A 5,794-nucleotide genomic window follows, 5' to 3' on the forward strand; every position below is an offset into this window, starting at 1 on the left:
ATACAATGGAAGATGGAGAGTTCATGGAGGAAATGGACAATCCTACCAATATGAGAGTTATACTGTCAAAACTACCATTCAAGATGAAAGAAAGGTGGCGATCAGAAGCTTACGACATCAAAGAGAGACAAGGAGTCAGAGCAAGATTCACTCATTTAGTTGACTTCATTGATCGTCAAGCTAAAGTGGCCATGGACCCTCTCTTTGGTGACATACTGGACCATCGCAATGTTGTAATAGCAAAGGGAAATCAGAAAGAAAAGTATCCTACTAAAAAAGGAGTAATAAAGAGCAGCTTTGCAACCAACATTTGCATGGAGGAAAGAAGGCCTCAAATTGTGTCCAGGAAACAAGTCAGTTCCCCCAAGAGCCTCAACGCCTTTGAAAAACCATGTATGTTTTGCACCAAGGATCATACTCTAGAGTCATGCAGTGAAATAAAAGAGCAGCCACATAATGTACGTGTGGATTTCCTGAAGTCTAAAGGCTTATGTTTTGGATGCTTAACTCAAGGCCATCTTAGCAAGACTTGCAAAAAGAGAATGGAATGTAAAGAATGTTCTCAAAAACACCCAGACATTCTGCACATTAAAGATAACCAAAAAGGTACAAAAGATGTTGAAACACAAGAACAGAAGATCTCATGTGCCCAAGTCTCCCTTAATCACCAATCAAGTGAGAACACGGAGTCTGGAGGAGATAACTGTGTGCTTTCAATAGTGCCAGTAAAAGTCAAGTCGAAGAAGAGTGACAGATATGTAGAAACATATGCTTTCTTGGATGCAGGAAGTACAGCTACATTTTGTACTGGTGAACTGCAAAGGAAACTGAACCTGAAAGGGAAGCCAACTCAAATTCTACTGAGCACTATGTGTCAAAATAAAACAGATGAGCAGAAGATAGTAAACAGTTTCATTCTCACAGACTTGGAAGTGTGTGCATTGGAAGACACAAAATATTACGAGTTACCTAAAGTCTTCACACACAGCAGTATCCCTGTTCAAAGCGAGAACATTCCTAAACAAGAACACATAAAAGAATGGCCATACTTAAACGAAGTAAGCATACCTAATATTGATGCAAATGTAGACCTTCTGATTGGAGCCAACAATGCAAAGGCAATGGAGCCATGGTACATCATAAACAGTCAACAGGGTGGACCCTATGCTGTGAAAACTGCACTGGGTTGGGTGGTGAATGGACCCATCAAGAAAGAAAGCAACACTGCAGAAAAGTCCAAACTGCCACATCATACAGTTAATCGTCTCTCAGTGGTGGAGATAGAGAAATTGTTGATTCAACAGTACAACACAGATTTCCCAGAGCGACACTATGAGGAGAAAGAGGAAATGTCAGTGGAGGACAAACAGTTCATGCAATCAGTGCAGGAAAAGACTAAGTTTGAGAATGGGCATTACTGTGTAAGACTACCCCTGAGAAATGAAGCAATCAAAATGCCAAATAATCGATGTGTTGCCGAACTGCGTGCTGCTAACATGAAAAGAAAGCTTCAAAAGAACTCAAGTTTGCTTGAAGATTACTGTAGCTTCATGAAAAGTATAATAGACAAAGGATATGCAGTTAAAGTTCCCCCCGAACAGCTTGTTCGCAATGACAACAGAGTCTGGTACATACCACACCACGGGGTGTACCACCCAAAGAAAAAGAAAATAAGAGTGGTTTTTGATTGTACTGCTTCGTTTCAAGGCATGTCCTTGAACAGCCAATTGCTACAAGGTCCGAACCTCACAAACACACTCATTGGTGTCCTTACCAGATTTAGGGAAGAACCAATAGCCATGATGGCAGATGTGGAGTCGATGTTCTATCAGGTGAGGGTTCCTGAGGAGGATGCAGATCTGCTTCGTTTTCTTTGGTGGCCAGAGGGCAATTTGAATGCACCTATAGAAGAATTTAGGATGATGGTGCACCTATTCGGAGCCACTTCGTCACCTAGCTGCGCCTCTTATGCACTGAAAAGGACTGCTGAGGACAGAAAAGAAGTAGCATCTCCGAAGGCTGTTGAAACAGTTATACACAATTTTTATGTTGATGACTGCCTGAAATCTGTGTCCACAGAACAAGAAGCTATTGACTTAGCAAGTGATGTTCGGAAGTTGTGCGCTGAAGGAGGTTTCTGCCTAACCAAGTGGGTAAGCAATAGTAGAAAAGTACTATTGTCTATTCCAGAAGATCAAAGGGCCAGTGGAATAAAGGACCTTGACTTAGATCAGGATTTTCTGCCTATTGAGAGAGCACTTGGCATCCAGTGGTGTACAGAAAATGACGCTTTCACATATAAGATCAAGGTACAAGAGAAGCCATTCAGTAGGAGAGGTATTCTCTCGGTTGTTAACTCAATTTATGACCCCCTTGGGTTTCTGGTGCCACTCATCTTACCAGTCAAGCTTCTTCTGAGGGATATGTGCAAACAAGGATATGGATGGGACGAAGAGATTGACGGTAAACGAGCTGATCAATGGGTCAAATGGCTTGAAGATTTAAATCACCTCTCAGACTTTCGGATCAAAAGGTGTGTAAAACCAGAAAACTTTGGTAACACAACAGAAGCGCAACTGCATCATTTCTCTGATGCAAGTGAGAGTGCGTATGGCACAGCCACTTATCTTGTACTTACAAATGAACAAAATCAGAAACATTGTTCATTGTTGATGGGAAAGTCAAGAGTTAGCCCTCTCAAACAAATCACAATCCCTAGACTTGAGCTGACAGCAGCAACTATAGCCGTCAAAGTAGACAAAATACTTAGACAAGAGCTTCAAATTCCACTACAGCAGTCGGTTTTCTGGACGGATAGCACTACAGTGCTCAGCTACATTGGCAATGATAGTGCACGCTTCAAAACATTTGTAGCAAACAGGATCTCACTTATACGGGATGCTACTACTTCATTACAATGGAGGTTTGTCAAGTCAGCAGAAAATCCTGCAGATCAAGCTACTAGAGGTCTTAAAGCAAAGGACTTTGTGCAAGAAGAAAGATGGTTTAAAGGGCCCAACTTTTTGTGGAAACCAGAAGAAGAATGGCCACAAAGCCGAGATCAAATTAATCAAGGAGCACAACAAGACCCTGAAATCAAAGGTGAAATCAAAGTCAATGTTCTTAACATTAAAGAAGGCAAGGACATTGTAAGCAAGCTAATTGATTTCTACTCAAGCTGGTTTCGTCTGAAAAAGGCAGTGGCATGGATGATAAGACTAAAAGAAACACTTGTACAGTTATGTAAAGTAAGGAGACAATTCCAAGAGTCCATTGCTCAATCAGAGAAAGACCCAGAAAAACAAGCATCTCTTCTACAGGAGCAAATGCAAAAATACAGATCAACAATGGAGAAAAGGTCATTGAGCCTGGAAAACCTGAACCAAGCAGAAATTCAGCTCATTCAATTCAGTCAAAAACAACAGTTTCAGGATGAAATTGAGGCTCTGAGAAAGAATATTCCTGTTAAGAAACGAAGTAAGTTGTTCAAGCTTGACCCTGTACTTCAGGATGGGATACTAAGAGTGGGAGGTAGGCTCAACAGAGCAGCCATGCCAGAGGAATCCAGACATCCCGCAATCCTCTCAAAATGCTCCAAGATTTCAACTCTCATTTTAAATGATATTCATCAAAGATGTGGACACTGTGGTCGAAACTACATGTTATCTATTCTCAGACAAAAATTCTGGATCCCCCAAGCCAATTCAGCAATTCGAAAACTTATCCATAAATGTGCAGTTTGTCGCAGACTCAATGGAAGAGTTGGTGAGCAAAAAATGGCAAGCTTGCCAGAAGACCGCTTGCTACCTAATAAACCCCCTTTCACGAATGTGGGCGTAGATTACTTTGGACCCTTCGACATAAAACGGGGTCGGAGTACTGTAAAAAGGTATGGAGTGTTGTTCACTTGCCTAACAATCAGAGCAGTACACATTGAGATAGCAGATAGTTTGAACACTGATTCTTGCATAAACGCTTTGAGACGTTTTATAAGTAGAAGAGGACAGGTGTCAGTCATGCGCTCAGACAATGGAACAAATTTTGTCGGCGCAGAAAGAGAATTGCGAGAAGCACTGAGGAACCTGGACCATAACAAAATTGGAAACACCATGCTACAGAGAGGGATTAAATGGATCTTCAACAGTCCAGCTGCTTCTCATCAAGGTGGGGTTTGGGAGCGTCAAATCCGTACTGTAAGAAAGATACTCAACGCTCTCTTAAAGGAACAGACTATTAATGATGACAGTCTTCATACCATCATGTGCGAGGTGGAAAGCATTGTCAACAACAGACCAATAACTAGTACCTCAGAAGATCCAAATGACCTTGAGCCTCTGACACCTAACCACTTATTGTTGTTGAAAACTCAACCCAGCTTACCACCAGGTGTCTTTAATAAGGAGGACCAATATGCGAGAAAACGTTGGAGGCAAATCCAATACCTTGCTGATTTGTTCTGGAGCAGATGGACTCATGAGTACCTGCCCATTCTACAAGAACGCAGTAAATGGTCAAAATTAAAAAGGAACTTTGAAACTGGCGATGTGGTTCTAGTTGTGGACAGTTCTTCCCCTCGCAATTCATGGATAATGGGAAGAGTAATTCAAACCATACCAGACTCCAGTGGAACTGTACGCCGTGTAAAGTTAAAGACCAAAACAAATGTACTGGAGAGACCTGTAAATAAATTGTGCTTAATTCAAGAAGCAATTTAAGCATGAGGACTAACAAGGAACTATCAAGAGTAAAGCTAATTAAAGAAACATGTGGAAGAACTAAGTAGCTATTTCTTATGCATAAATGTCCAAGTTTAAGGGCTCTTAGTATTAATGTCTATAATAATTGTTTGGTCTCCTGCCCAACCAATTAGGGGCCGGATGTGTAAGAGCCATATGTTATTCATTTTATTTGTTTTTTATATAGAGGTGGAATAAATAAATAATTGTGTGTTAAGAATTGTAAATAATTCTAGAAGTAAATAATTGAATATGTGCATTATATTTCATATTGACAATGATGTCATTTCCGGCCAGGGCCGTTAGTTTTTTTTTGTGATGCAATATTGAAGCGAAACAGTTTTTTGACCGTGTAACATTTTTCCAGTTAATTTTGTTATTAAACTTTACCTAAAGAAAGTTTCTGGACTACGGAATGTTATTCGAGTGCAAATCACGCTTATACATGAGAAAGAAGTAAAAAGGATAAAAATTTGACGGATTGCAATCACAAAACCCGTCATCAAAGTAAAAGAATTTAAACAAAAAAAAAATGTGTCAAACTGGTGATGGGAGAAAATAACCTATAAAACTTTGAATCAACTGAACCAATTGCTTCACAAAATGATTGATTAACTTTTTAGAAGAGCTCGAAACGCCACATGTTGGGAACGCCTAGGGTTTTCAAGAGCGATATAATGATACTAAGGAAACTGGTATTTCTCATATTATTTTAATGTATTCTCGTAATCCTAAACACTTGTTTTAAAGGCAAACACATCTACCATTTTCTGCATTTTATTTTCTGTTATTTATGTAAAGCTGTGAATGAACCGGAAATCCCACACCTTCACGGAAAACAACTTCCACATTAAAAAAATAAGGTGGATAAATAAAAGCTCCTTAGCTAAAAAAAAGTTATCTAACTATTTCAACTACTTTATTAAAGTAATTTAACTGATTACATTTGATCACTTTTCTAAATTTCCAATGAATGTTTTCAGCTGTTAATCATTTTCAAACATTTAAACCAGGCAGGGTTAACCTTACAGTGCTCAGCACTGACTACTGTCAAAAAT

The 5,794-nt window shown here is 39.6% G+C and overlaps 1 protein-coding gene across 1 annotated transcript in view; it reads right to left on the reverse strand.

The window, feature by feature from the left end:
• The window catches only part of LOC128014624 (uncharacterized), a 65,513-nt gene that overhangs the window by 28,582 nt on the left and 31,137 nt on the right, over positions 1-5,794 (reverse strand). The window lies entirely within an intron of this gene.

Source organism: Carassius gibelio, chromosome A5 (assembly GCF_023724105.1).
Source record: "Carassius gibelio isolate Cgi1373 ecotype wild population from Czech Republic chromosome A5, carGib1.2-hapl.c, whole genome shotgun sequence".
Classification (NCBI taxonomy): domain Eukaryota; kingdom Metazoa; phylum Chordata; class Actinopteri; order Cypriniformes; family Cyprinidae; genus Carassius; species Carassius gibelio.